Below are 16,079 nucleotides of genomic sequence, written 5' to 3'. Positions count from 1 at the left end.
CGATGGAAACAAAAATATATTCTAACAAATTAATTTAACATCGTAACTACATTATTAAAGGCAGTTGTTTTACTACACAATTAATTTGACATTCAACACCTTCACTTTTGCAATTTTATATGTCATTCAGTCGTCGTCGTGTTTTCATATGTCGTAAAAAGTATTCGCGAAAAAGTGAGGAAATTTGAGAAAATTTTATATTAAAAATTAATTCTATAATTAAAATTAAATTTAAGAAATTCCTTTTATTGAAACAGGATATGTAACCCCAAAAGGTTTGTATAGACAAGAATAATATTTTTGTTCTTAGAAAACGATCATTTGTACGTATAACCCTTTTATCATTTGTGCATAAAAAAATGTCTGAAAGGTGGTTATAAGAAAAAAAATTAATTTCGCTTCAGAAATAAAAAAATGTGTCACAATCGGTATAAAACAAGGTGTCTATTCAAATAAAAAAAAAATTAATTAAAAATGTTTTTGATTTTTTTAAACATTAAATGTGAATTTTGAGAATAATTTTGTATAATGGCCTACTTTTCAATTGTCCTTTACAACCTTAAATTTTTAACGAAAAAGCGAGGTTATGAAAATTTTAATTGATTTTTTCTTTTAAAACCAAAATTAATACATATACATATTTATATACCAACTTTAATGGACCTAATGTGTATTTAAGTAGTTATATATTAATTTTAATCAAAATACATAATAATATAAAACAAACGTAAATGATTTAAAAATTAATATTGAAGAGTAACTAATATACAAATGCACAAGTTCTTGACAATTATTGTATATTCCAAGTAAATTATTTTTCGAACAAATGGAGGAATTAAATAAATGATATTTATTTCAAAATTACTATTTCATAATTATTTTTATGCAAAATATCCTATCCTATGAAAATATTGATTTTCCCTTTCGATATGTTGTCACAGTCATAAAGAAATATCAAAATTTTAAAATATGGAATACAGAAACAAAATAAAAAAGAAATACTAGATAAATTTAAATCATTTACTAATAAATTAAATTTTGTATTCTATATACCTACACGGCACTTTTAATGTTTTAAGAAGAGTTTGACTAATTGTTATTGCATCAAATTTTTGCATATATGTATGTGTATGTACATATGTACATATAACGTAATTTTAATAAAAAGTTTCATAATTAAGTATTTTGATTTCAAATTTCCTGTTTGAATTATTTAACCCTCCTGTTTTACTATAATACAGATATATACATATATGTATATACTTACAAATATTTTACTTGAATGAATTTATATAATTTTTTTATAAATCTTGAATTTGTAATTAAATTCATAATTGTAACTTACGAAAAGTGTATAAAGAGGGATGCAAAATCTATAAAAACTATTGAAAAACGTATGTAGATAAAATACTGTCATTATAACAATATAAGTTCTAAGTACTTAGGTAGATACTTAGTGAAAAAGCAATATGTGAACATTGGTTTTTTATTTGAAATTTGGTTTTCTAATAAGTTGCCTTATGACTTATACTAACTTATGACTAAAAATATGTACCTACCATATAAAATTTTATATCTCAAATCAATTTTAAATTTAAATATTTTTTTTCAAAACCATGTTATTTATGTTCGACTTTTGGCGTTTATTTTGTCAAATAATAGTCCTACTCAATTTTTAATTATGTTACTTATACAGCTTGTGTTATCGCATTTCATGCGGTTTAAATTTAAAAATATAATTTCATAAAATAATTTTGCAGCATTTAATTAGAATTTTATGGGTAGGTACCTACATATATGCATGTATTATGATAATTAATTAACAAAAGTATCTAATTTAAAAAATGCGTAAACTTTAATAGCTGAGTAGCGGGAGCAATTAATGGTCGGCTAAAAAAATTAAATATGTAATTAATTTTTCTGGACTTATTAATATTTATCATTTTGGTTAAATAATATAAACATCCATTTAAAAAAAAAAATATTTATTATTTTCTTCACACTGATAACTAAGAAAATATTTACCTATTACTATTTTATTTGAGAAGATTAAAATTCATTTCGGTCCAACCTAGTCAATTTATTTATATGGTTTGGTTATCAAAAAACACTTTCATATAAAAAATGCAAACTTTCAATAATTTTTTATAAACAAAATCTTCCTCTTATTATCAAAAATTAATTTTAAAAACAAAAAATTGATTAAATAATCAACATATTTGATTAATTTGGAAAAAAAAACAAGTCATTCACAATAAAGAATATTTCATTGCATTATCACTAGTACATGAACACTATAATGTTGATCCATTATGAAAATAATAAAATTCTAAACTTTCATTAAATTTATGCAGCGAAAAATCAAATAAAATTAAAATTAAAAGTTTAATTTGCCCATAAATTTCATAATAGTAATAAAATAGTAACGAATTTTTTAATAGAATTTAGTCACGCATATCGCTGTTGGTGCCTGTATTTGGAATTGTTATTATATTTTTTTTATGTTCCTATTGATTGCATTTTTTAAACATGAACCATGATAAATTACATAAAATCCAAAAAAGAAAAAAGTGTTTTTGTTTTTAATTGAAAAAAAAAATATACTAAATAAATTCTTTTTTAATAATTATTAAATTTTATTTATAATTTTTATAATTTTTCTCTTTCTTTTTTTTCGTTTTAGATCAAAATTTAATTTCTCCCTCCGCCTATATTTTTTGGTTTCAAAAACTTTTATATAGTGCGTTAAATCTTTAGAGAGGATCCAAAATTCAAGTTTTTCTTTTTTGATTTTTATTTTTTATTTTTTCTGTTATTTATTTTCTTTTCTTTGGCATCAAAAAAATTATATTTGGCGATTGTTTTCCAACATCGATTGAAAAGAATAATAAAAAAAATCAACAACAGAAAAGACAGAGGGAGAAAAAAAATCAATGCTAATAAATTGAACGCAAACAAGTTTCTCAATCGTCTCCGGAAAAACACTTTAAAAGAAAAATTTTTTTTACCTTTTTAATTTTTCTTTGTTTGATTAAGTTAAAGACTTTTAAAGAACTTGTGTTTATTAAAATATTTTTGAAGAAATTGTAAGGAAAAAAAATCACTCTAAAGGATAAATTTTAGTCATAAATTTTCAAGGAAACCCAAAAAGGTGAGTTTACAAAATTAAAATTATTATCTATAAATAAATAAATAATTTATATTTTCGTTCTGAAATTGGCATAACCATAAACGTGAAATAATCAAAACATTTTGATCATTGACTAATATTTGACCATGATGATGACTGATGGCAGTATAAAATTGTTTATATTTAGACTTAATTTCTTACAATACCAATTTAATTAAGACTTTACTGAAGATCATAAATTAAATTTTAGTGGAAATACTTTCAATACTTAATTGACTTTTTTTATTAACATTCTTTTTGTAAATACCTATTCATTCGTTATTCTAATGTAAGCTTAATGTTCAAGCTTGAGGTGCCACAATCTTATAATCATTTGATAATATTGACGCCAAATTATTATTCTAATTTTTTTTTATATTAAAATCGATTTTTTTTTTGTGGAAAATCTTTTAGTAACAAAGATTTAATGCACACAATATTAAAAGACCATAATTGACAATTAGTTAATTAAATAGAATTCAAACAATAATATTTATGTATTTTGAATCAGAAAAAAAAATGATTCAAGTTCAAGGTTGTCACATGACTTTTTACAATTTGTGTTTAGATAAGTAAAAATAATATTTATATTCTATACATAATATACAATTATATTATATATGTATAAAATTCCAATTATATTCTTCAGATTTTCAATGTCATTAATCCTTCTCTTCACATTGAAAAATATAACAAACAAAGTTTTTCTTTTATTATTTGTTTATTCAATCTCCTTTTCATTGAAGAATTAATAAGCTTAAATAAATAATAAAAAATTAAAAATAAGTCTATATATAATCATATATGTATATAAATATCAATGTACCGTTTTGTACAAGGATACAAAATATCGATATAACTGTCATGTTTCTTCTTGATTCTTAGATCCCCTCAGTTTTCGTTCTGTTATTAAGTATATTTATTTATATCATTAATTTTTGGTTTCTATCTTCTATTAAAATGTAATTTTAACAATATCATGTCACATTTTTTCAATTTATCTGTATTTTTAATTCCTTGTGTATTTGATTCATATAAATATTTTATGTATATACAAATTTTTCTTAAGTTAGGAAAAGATTACGAAATAAAACAAAAGAAATAATTCACGTGCAATCATTATTTTTACATTTAATAAATAATTAAAAAAAAGCTTAAAACGTTAGCTAAAATTTCTTTAAAACAATCAAAAATATTGAGTGTATCAATTTAGGTTTTTATTTTTTAATGTCAAACATTATATAAATTTTACGAACCAATTCATTAAAAGGTAAAAATTTTAAACTTTTATGTAAATTTTGAAAAACATTGTGAACATTTTGATTTCTCCTAAAACTTTAAACGTAACAATTCATAATTTTAGATATTTTGCCCCATTGTTACGCATTCCAATGGTCTGACATTATTAATTTTCTATAAAAAAGCTTTTAAGTGGGGCTATCATTGCTAAAAATTTAGATGAAAATGATAAAGAAATTTATCATTTTATTCTATTATTCTATTCTCGAAATCAATCTTTTCTCTGACATACCAGCCCAATACAAGTTTTATAATTATTGATATTATACTAAATAAATAACAATTGCGTTACATATTGATTAACTTGATGTTAAATTAATTATTTTCAGCACAAAAATTTGAAAACAAACATGTGAAATTGATTTTGAAACAATTAAAAAAAAATGCTAAAAATATTGAATTCATCTTTGCTACCATTTTTTTTTTTTAGCTCTTCATCGTCTAATGAGAAACCTATGTGTTTATAAGGATTTACTTATTAAAAAAATTTTTTAGTACAAAAACCTTAATCAGCTTTTGAAATATTTTAATTTTTTTAATTCACTCTCAACCAAAAGACATTTAAAGTTTATTTCAAAATTTTAAAATGCTTTATTTTCGTTAGAATAACATACTTATAACATTATTTATGTTTACATATGTATATACATTATATATGTATATATGTAATGAATACACATATTAAATAACATATAAGTAATGCAATTTGTTTTTAATTTTATTTTAAAATCGAGTTTAATGTGTTCGAGTTATTCGAATTGTGAATTTTAATTACAAACAGTATAATTGCTTTTAATATGAAAGTCATGATTTTTAAGACAGATTACATTTTATACAATCAAAACAAAAGTAAATACAGAAGTAACAAATTAATAAACATTTATTTTTTACTTTATTAAATATTCACTCATCTAATGTAAATAGTTAAGAACAAACAACAACAACCTGTTGTTTCTTGCAGAGTATCCTTAACAGAAATAAAAAGTTTTATCGATTAATATTTTCGTTTTTTTTTTCTTAATCCTCTTTTTCCTATTTTAATAGAAAAGTATAAAATATGAGTAATCGTATGAGACATACTGAATAATTAAAAATTAGATACCTTCGTGATTATTGTAGAAAATTATAGTCATAAAAGAACAAAAACTCTTGAAATACATTAAATATATATTATAAAATAATAGCTAGGTATATTTAAAACCATTAAAATGATTTTTATAATATTTCTATGCAAAGTAATGTATTGACCTTTAAAAATATTTTTATTTTTCGTTTGTACATATATAAAATTATCATTTAAATACTTTCACATTGTAAATATTATTATGTCTAGTCTAATTATGTACTTAGAATATTTATTAGGTACTTAAGTACTTATATTAAGATTTGTACTTGTACATCAAAAAAAAAAAATAAATTAAATTACTTGAGAAATGAATAATATTTTATCATTGAAAATCAATGATTGATGTTTCCCCTATGTTTTATTCTATAATATTTTACATTTAGGGGAAAATGAAAAATTATTCAAAGATGAAAAATCATACGTGTAGCTATCAGGCCCAGTTCTGACTTGTTCAAAGACCCACGCGGTTTCTAAGAACGTTCTCAATCACTTTTCTTGTAACTTTATCATGCTGAATTTTAGATTATTCATAGAATTAAGGTCAAGAATTAAACTTTTTACTTCTTGTTTTACAATGTTTATTTATAATGTATATGTTATCAAGTTAATTAGGCTGTAAATAAAGAAAAAAATTTTTATTTCTTAAATTTATTTTTAAATTTTTCAATTTTCGGGCGCCCATTGCATATGCTTACTTGGTATATGTGGTAGATCCAACGCTGGTAGCTATAAAATGAAAATAAAATAATTTAATGCAATATTCAAGCTTGTTTTGTCATCAAAATAAAAATTCGTATAAGAATATTCATCATTTATTAGTAAATAAAGAATAGATTTTTTTTGTCACAAATCTTAAATTGAAATCAGCCCATTTCCTAATTCATCGTACTAGTATACTAGTTTATCGCACTATTTTACTCAAAATATTTCAAGAACACATCGCACTTCTTACTTAATTTTTATTGAAAAATATTTATCATAATAAAAGTTTGAATTTCAAAAAGCATTTAAATATTAGTATACTTTGAGGGTGAAACATATTGCTATTAAAATTGCTGATTTTTAACAAGTCTTAACAAAAATTCTAGTCATGTTCGGCTCTCAAAATAAAATATGCAATGACGTAACAATAAGCTACGAGTATTTACAACTTTGTCTGTACTCATATGTATGCTTTTTGAATTTCCAATGCTTGCGACGTAAACTTCACTACGTTGTCAAAATTTCATATTGTATGGCATAATTTGATTTAAGTTAATTTTTAAATTATTTTAACAATTAAAAGTGAAATTCTTGAGTCTTACATAAAATATTTAAATAACAATTAAAAAAATCTATTTGTTTTTATTTCAAATTTCATTTTAAGATATTAAAATTTGCGACGTCGTTTTTCCCTACAACCCTACAATGAAATATATTTTATTTTAACAAGGAAAAAAAAATAAAAAATTTTATATAGGCCATGTAAATAAATACTGTATTAAAAGAAAAATAATGATAAACTCAAATAGAGACAAGTAAAATTTACACCTTTTAAAACCCATAACCGACAATAATAAAGAAAAAACACCTTCATATCATTGTTAAATAGGTTAATCAACAACTGATATGGTTTTCGATTAAAATATTTTGAATAAAAAAAAAATTTTATGATGAGCTCAAGTTAAAGTTTATGTTCGAATTTTAAGTATTGTAAAAATTTTATCTGTTTTTTGATAACTTTATTGTGAGTGACGTTTCAAAGTTCAAAAGTACAACACAGTGTTTGTGTCCATAAACACAAATGTATACATGACTGGTATTATCGCACACTTAAATATTTTAATTTTGCAATAAAAACAGTTAACAAAGCTTTGATTGGATTTTCCGAATTCAGTCAAAAAATATGTTAAAATTTAAATCAAAAAATCGGACGTTTTTCGAAACAAATTCGCGCGTCACTTAATGTCAAAAATTTTCTAGATCGCAGCATAAGTGCGTTTACATTATATTTGATTATTGAAACATATACTTTAAATAAATTTGATCTTTTTTTCCTTTCCTATAAATATCGGATTGTGCTTATATACATACTCAGGTACAATTTAGGGGTTTTTAAAAGTTGTTAGACTGTTATAAAATTATTATTTGTATTCTAAAGAATGATTCTGTCATTGACCTACAGATTAATTTAATGCGAAATCATTATTTTAAACAATTTAGAATTACGTTTTAACAATGTACTAACCGGAAAAACAGGTAAAAAACTCTAATGTCAATTATTTTCCGCCATAAATATTAATTTATGTTCTACAATAAATACACAGTTATTTATAATATTGTAAGAAATAATAATGAAATTTCATAAAGTACCTACAACAATGTTTAATAATACAGAGAATATATATTGTATTCTAACACTATCATAATATTTTGTTGCACGATTGTATATGTGTAAGTTCGAGACAGTTTGTCTATTAGAATTATTTGAAATGAAATTAAAATTTTGAGTATAAATTATTTTGAATTTATTATTGTTTGTACGTATTATATTCATTAATAGTGTTACTGGTAATTTACATAAAAAATAATAACCTTCACAGGTAAATTTCGCACACATACTTATGCATAAGAACATGAATAGCAAATATAAACATTATTTTATAATAAGTAGGTACAGGTTTGTTTCCACTGCTGTGTAGCCATTTAAAATTGAAAGGTAAACATTATTAAAAAAACATAAGTAACGTATAAGTCATAATAAATATACTTTAAGAAAATTTAATTTTCATGAACTGAAATATGTACATACATATGTGCATGTATTATATACTTGTTACCAATTTTGACAATTAACACTATTTTCTCTTTCAATTTCATGCTTTTTCTTTTTTTAATTTTAGCTTTATGCTGTATAACTAAATTTATTGTTAAAAATCTTTATATTTGTGATTTGTGTTATGTAAGTTATTTAAAATGAAAAATATATTGATAATAATTTGAGTTCTGAAATTGTTAATGAGATTAATAAATTTTATAGATATATCTCATATATCTAAATTCAAATTTATTAAATTATTGTTAGATAAGGTAATTTAATTGTTAGATAATTAAAATTAATTTGTTGTTTAATTGTTGTAATATATACATTGTTGTAATATGTTAATGTTGTATATATATTTTTTAATAATTAAAAAGGCCAGATATTTCTTTCTGTCTTTGGACTAATTAATAACTTTAGAACTACTTATACAAAAAAATGAAATGATGCAAATACAATTAATTTTTCATCACAATTATGAGTCCACAATATTCCACATATTCCAGAAGTATTGTGTGTCCACAATACACACATAATTCACATTAAGTTATTGTAAGATTTAATATATCGTAATTTATAGTAAGTTTTTTTTTTCATTAAAGAACTAAAAACTGCAAGTACGATAGCACATTTTACTTAAACTAATTAATTCCGTATGCTCATAGTTATTCATGAGTGCGTGTTTAAAAATTTGAGATTTGTGATAATAAAACGCATAGTTCTAAAAAAAAAACAAGGTGATATTATAATTATTTCAAGATTATCACATTGTGATTTTCAGGTTTCCTCAAAATCAGTTAACTATAAAATACCAACTGATGATTTATAGAAAACAAAAATTTTTTTTTATGTCATTATCGATGTCAAACTTTGTCAAAAATTACAATAAAATTTTTTATTTTATTTCGGAAGTTAATCAATTTTGAGAACCGTTTCATGGAAAACCTACTTTTATAGTCACATAATTTCATAACAAACACAATATTTTTTTAATAATATTGAATTTTAATTTTCATTTCTGGTACCTTGCATATAACTCTATTTATTTTAACTACTAGTTTGACTATTTAATTTTCCTACAATTTATAATTGCAATAGAAGCTCTGATTTAATTTTCAATTCATTTTTTACTAACCATATTTTACAACCGAATATAATATTAAATTTTTTGGGTATGTCCCAAATAATTTAATATAAAAATAAAAAACAAAATAAAAAAAAAACAAATTATCGTCATTCATGCACTAAGTAAAATTTTTAGTCAAAGCAATACTTAACTTTTCGGTACCCCGTCATTATTATTACACCCTAAAATTTTTCTTTTTTAATTGTTTAAACTATAAATTTCAATTTTTTTGTTATTCATAGTTGAATGATTTTTTTTTTCACATTTACAAAAATTATTTTTAATGTTGCTATTTTAATTTTTTTAATGGCGTTTATGGTATTGATTTCATATTGTAATGCATATTTATAACAATTATATTAAGAAAAACATGTAAAAAAAAATTCAAAGGCTCATTTCATGCACATGATATATTAGTTTTATATACTGAATGCAAGTAGGAAAGGAATGGTAAAGGGGGATTTTAGAGGCTTAAAAGTATACGTAACAATTCGTCTTTTTTAAATTCTTAGAAGTTAAGAACGATTTTATTGATTTTTTTTTGTCTTAATACTTATACTTAAATGTGTATTTTACTAAAATATATTTTAATATTCTTATTGAGAACATTGCAGCAATTGCATATGAACGCTGCCATGCAAGTTATTTTTATAAGAATTGATTTTTTTATGTATTTATATACGATTGCGATTTAAATTTTACGAGTATAATGCGTTTGCCAGTTTTTATTTAAAAAATTTTAAATCATAAAATAAATCATAAATACGCACATAACAACATACATATTATTTATATATTATACATATACATGAATATGCTTACATCTATAAACGAAAGTTGTCATAGGAAATGCATTTCTTTCAATAAATCTATAAAAAAAAAGAAATTTATATAAGTGGGAAAAATTTGTAACGCACATAAAAAGACTATCATACTAAATATGTGGGTTTGAGTTCCGTTTCAATATAATTCGTATATATATAGTTAATGTTGTACAAAATTACAAACCTACAGTAAAAATTCAAAAATCGAAATCAATTAATTAATTTAATTTTTTAACACTGCTTTCATATTCATAATTTAAGAAGAAGAATTTATTATACTGAAAATTATTATAAAATTTTTTTATAAAGTCAGAATTTGTATACTGGGAAAAAATATTCGATTATCTCGTATTTTACGGTAATAAGAATTTGTATGTTGTTGTAAAATGTTTGAGTAATTTTAGAATTTCTTTTATAATTTTTTTAATGTAAATTAATAACAATTTTTAAAATTGAATCCTATATGGTTCTTTTTATTCTGAACTGAAGTGTTTAAGAGGCAAAAGTTCATTAGTTGTATTCGGAATGTATTCAGAACTAAATATCTCAAAATGCATGGTTAAAAAGAAAGGAAATAATAATAATGCGGAGTAAATATATTTAGGAAATTGAATCTAACCTTATTGAAGTTAAGTCAAATTTTTTAAAACTGGAAGGAAAAATGCAAATTTTCACATAAAATTTAATATAAGTTAGTATAGCAATTAGAATTGTAATTCCCTTGTTGTCTAAATTTTTATAAAAAAAAATTTCATATCGTATTAAGAGAGGCCAATATCTGTATGATAATAAAAAAAACTGATGTGGTCAGCACATAACGCAACGCAATGTGTATTATCTAGTTGAGTGAAAGTGTTACAGAATATTATAAAAATGTCGGTTAAATACTTCTTTCCAATTTTTAGAACATTAGTAGGCATATACATAGTCAACATACCTAGAAAAATGTAAATTTGTCTCTTAGTAGAATTTCACTTTGTGCTTCCCGAATTCCCTGAAATGCTCGCCAGTTAGTTTTGGTAACAACCAGAACTCAAATATCAAATTTCAAGAAATTCCATCAATTCGTTCCATAGATATGGTTAAAAATGTAAAATCGGCCCGCAGACCAGTTTTGGAGCCCTGATCTTTCCAAAAAATTTATATGTTCATTGTTTTAATACGAAGAATTTAAATATTAAATTTCAATGAAATCAGTTGATTGTTTCTCTTTATATACGCAAAAATGTATATTTGGCCCGTAGTAAAGGTCCAAACGTTGCTGACGCCTGATTTTTTCGATATGTAAAATCGATATGCAAAATTTGTTGCCATCACATCACCTACCTATTGTTTACACAATACTGTCGGTAAAAATAGAAGATACAAACTAATTTACTTCAGTAATTCCACATTTTTTTTAAATCTTATGATTGGCTGGAATTGTTGTTATTTATTTTACAAAGTACAAAATCTTTTTCATCATTTTTTATTTGTTTTTTTGCTTTATATAATATTTTCCTTCAAATACAACAATTTTTTCTTTTAACTTTCGCAACAAAAGTAGTAATTTTTTGTGTTGTATTTTCATTTTCATTGCAATTATAATAACTACAGTAATTTTTTATTAAAAGTTTTTACTTTAAATTAGTTTATTCAAAATAAAAAAAAATATAAGAAACAAAGAGAAAAATAATAAAATTTAAAATCAATGACAATATAAAATTTAACTCAAAACTTTAAGTAAACATTTTTAAAAAATATAAAAAGGTTATGAGTAAATATTGTAGTTGAAAATAAAATTCACAATTTTATTTTATGCAACATTAAAAATCATGATAAGAAAATTTTAAATAATCTTTAATGAAGTTTTGCTAAAAATGAAAACTGCCAACTGTTTACCTCATCTTTTATTTAGTACAGTTAAAATTTTTGTTACTTAGATATTGAAATTTAAAATCGTAATAACAAAATTCGAATTTGAGTAATTTAAAATTTGCGTAATAATTAAATTCTTTTAACGCAGAAATCAATTGACTTAAGCCTGATATTTTTTGATTCAATAAATTTAATATTAATTAGAAATAAAAAATATTAAACTTTTTAATTAAAAATTCTTCATTTCAATTTAAAAATTACTGTAAATATTCCTTGTACACCAAAAAAAGTAATTTAAATTATACCATTCCACCTATCCTTTAAAATAAAATAATTTTTAACTCATTTCCAATTTGTAGCACAAAATTATTTTTCGTTATAGTTACAGTTGGTATGTAAATTACTACAATTGCAATAATGTTATCATAAAATGTATTTTTAATTAATTTACCAATTCTTTAAGTAAATTTAAAAAGGTTAATGGAAAAATTTTGAAAATTGTTTCAGAAAAAATTTAATATACTTATGTTGTAAATCTTTAAAATTTTTTTCATTTAAATTTTTTTCTTGTATTTATTTCTTAATTAAAAATATATAAAATGTATAAGGTGTGTCATTTACCATATTCTTTTTTGTTGAAATGTGAACTAAGATAGTATACTTACTTAATCAAAAATACTTGATAAGAAACTAGTAGGAAATTGAGAATAAATTTGAAAAAAATGTTTGTGAAAATTTTAAAACTGGTTTAATTCGCCTCAATATTTTCTATTATCTCATATAAAGATTTTTTCCTTGAATTTGTTAAATTTCAATTTTAAGTGTTAACTAGAGTCTTACATTTGAGAAATTTGTGTCCAGAAAGACCATAAATTACTTTTAAATACATTAAAAACAATTTAAATTTAGTATTAAATTTGTTCACCGTAAATATATACGTAAACACTCTGTAAATATTTTACTTTTCTTGTTTTTAAAAAAAAATAAAAATTTTGACAATTGAAATACGGAAATTTTATGGTAGCGTAGCATATAATACTTTCAATATTTGTTATATTATGCAGAATAAGAGTTAAAAAGGAGAAAGAAATTATTATTGTAAACGTTAATAATAAAATTGACGTAAGTAAATAATGGTTAAATTTTACGCTATATAAAATACAATAATCAAACAGTTAAAAATAATAGTGAAAATAATATTTATATGTATATACATGCATTTTTATGTACACATTTTTGATTCTCTTCTCTTTCTTACATTCTTTCATTACAAATGATAATTATATACCATTATATTGCATTTCATGTAAGTAAAATAATACGTAACATCCTTGATTAATTTTTAAACGTAAATGTCAGGGGCTTAAGTATAAAATTTAGCTACATACATACTTATATAATAATAATGTAACTATGTATATATATATGTACATACTTATGTATTAAGGAAATTAAATTAATTTGTAAATTTGAAATATAAATGTACATACATATGTATTATAAGTATGTGTGGAAATACATGGTTTTAGTGGGTATTAAGTATGTATAAAAAACAACGTGTGAAAAAAATTAACATTTTTGCTTACATTTGAAATTTTACGTATTATTATTTTCATTTTACGATTTGAAGTTGATAGATGAATGTTTTTCACTTTTAATTATATTTGAAACAATATGTGTACTATAAGCCTTTTTTTATTCTAAAAGTAGAGAAATTTTAAAAGTTTTTAATTTTGCTTTATATTTTAAACTGTTCTTTATTTTATTTCTTTTCTGTAATAAAAAAAAAAGAACAGTATAGGAATAAAGTGTAATTTTCTTTCATTTTTAATTTATTCATCTTGTATATTTACTAAAATAATAATAAAATTTTTTTTAACCTACACAGAATACAAAAAACAAAAAAAAAAGTAAAAGAATGAAAAATTAATATTAATAACAATTTTCTATTGTATTAAGACCCGTGTATCATCAAGTTACACTTATATAGTACGCGATTATAACGAGATACTTAAGGTCTTTTAATTGACCCACTTTTTCTTCAACCTCTTTTATTTTTCTTATTTCTTTTGCGCTTTTTTATGTTTTTTCACTGATCGTTTGTTTGTTATATTATTTTTGTTGTTGCTATTATATTAACGATGATAATCTAAACAAAAAAATAAAGTTTCTCTCTATCTACTACACATGAACCATAACCAACCAAATGATGGTGGTTGACTATAAAAAAAACACAAAAAAAAAGACAGCAAGCAAAGAAAATATGAAAAAGTAAAAAAGAAAATTATGTATGTAGAAAAGAATCGAGTAGTGTTTTGGTGAATCTACTAGGTATACATAAGAAAAGTTCAATTTATTTAAACAATTTTTTCTTCTTTTGTAGCACAGATACTCATCTTTAAGGTTATGTATAAAAAAAACAAAAGTAGAGAAAAAAAATTAAATAAAAATGTTTGCCGAAAATATAATGATTTTTTTTTAAGTGTGTTTGTTCTTTTTCTATTTTTTTTTTATGTTGTTCTCATACCTTAAAGTTTTTGACACAATGCAAATATTTTCATTCTTTAGTTTTTACAAGATTTATATGAAAAAATTGGGGTAAACATGTAAATTTTAAAATATTTTTTATAAAACAATTAATTGAAAGTTTTTTTTTTTGTTTCCGTTTTTTTTTTGTCACTCGAGTGGCAGGCACTTGGGTGCTTTGATAATTTATTTATTTCAAGTATTTTTGAAAAAAAAGTCGTAAAAGGAGCATATATGCATTTTATTTTATAATGCGCTTATTATTTATGTGACATGCCACAAATCTAAATAAATTTTGATAAATAAGAAAATTTCAAACCAATATACACAGAAGAATATTTGCTCTCCAAAATTAATATATAATAAAATTTATAATTGCTAATTTAAGGAAATTCAAAAATTACAGCCTTTAATTTGTCAAGAGTAATTTAATTTATTTTTAATACAAAAATCTTGTAAAAAAAAAAATATTTTTATTATTCAATTATTCTTTTAAAACATTTCTAATATTTCGAATTTTATTAGTTTTTTTCGAATGGTGTTCCAAAATACACTGCCTAACTAACTGCCTAACTAGTACTAACAATAATACGCGAATACTTCTGAAGAAATGTATTCATACATCCTCATGGATAACAAATAAATCCGGTTTTATTGATTAAAATGTAAACTTATCAAAATAAATCAAAACTCCTGCTTTCAATACAAGAATATTATGTAAATATAAATATAAACAATTAAAGTAAATTTAATTCAGGATATTAAAAGAATTATTTTCATTTTCACAATTGTAAAGTCATTATATCAAATTACACATAAAATTAATAATACAAATGTATAAGTAAGTATACAAAAATTATAATATCTAAATTATTCGGGAAAAGGTTTACCTGAATTTTACCTTTAACCAAATCCATTTTTTTTATTTTAATATAATTTATATTATTTCAGTTTTTATGAATATAATATAGCTGCACTAAATTTGATTTTAAATTTATTATTGATTTTTACTGTACAAATGCTTTATGCAAAATTATGCGAGCAGTACTCAAGCCCATAATTAAATCTAAGTTAGTTGCAACCAATATTGTTGACATTATTTACACACACACACATATATTGCAAAAAGAATTATGTCTGAGAATTTATTTTGCATTAATTAGTGTTAAGTGCGGTGGTATTTAACAAGCTATGTACTTTTAATTACATACATATATTATTAAAGTTTTGAAAAACCAAGTTTTAAAAAAGTAATTAGGTATTTTCCATTTTGTATATTCATAATTAGGCGTGTAATTAAAAAAAATTGATTTCATAAAATCGTTTTTAACATCAAACCTGTCCTCATTAGG

At 22.0% G+C, this 16,079-nt stretch overlaps 1 protein-coding gene across 1 annotated transcript in view; it reads left to right on the top strand.

The window, feature by feature from the left end:
• The first annotated feature begins 140 nt into the window (after positions 1 to 140).
• The window catches only part of LOC129615448 (E3 ubiquitin-protein ligase Ufd4), a 72,375-nt gene continuing 56,436 nt past the window's right edge, over positions 141 to 16,079 (top strand). The window contains exons 1-2 of the mRNA XM_055530663.1: positions 141 to 275; positions 2,684 to 3,151. The gene's annotated coding sequence lies outside the window, so the exon portion shown is untranslated. The remainder of the gene's footprint in view (positions 276 to 2,683; positions 3,152 to 16,079) is intronic.

Source organism: Condylostylus longicornis, unplaced genomic scaffold, assembly GCF_029603195.1.
Source record: "Condylostylus longicornis isolate FDR11 unplaced genomic scaffold, ASM2960319v2 ptg000135l, whole genome shotgun sequence".
Lineage (NCBI taxonomy): Eukaryota > Metazoa > Arthropoda > Insecta > Diptera > Dolichopodidae > Condylostylus > Condylostylus longicornis.
Note: the sequence above shows the minus strand (reverse complement) of the source record. Positions and strands in the feature narration are given on the sequence as shown.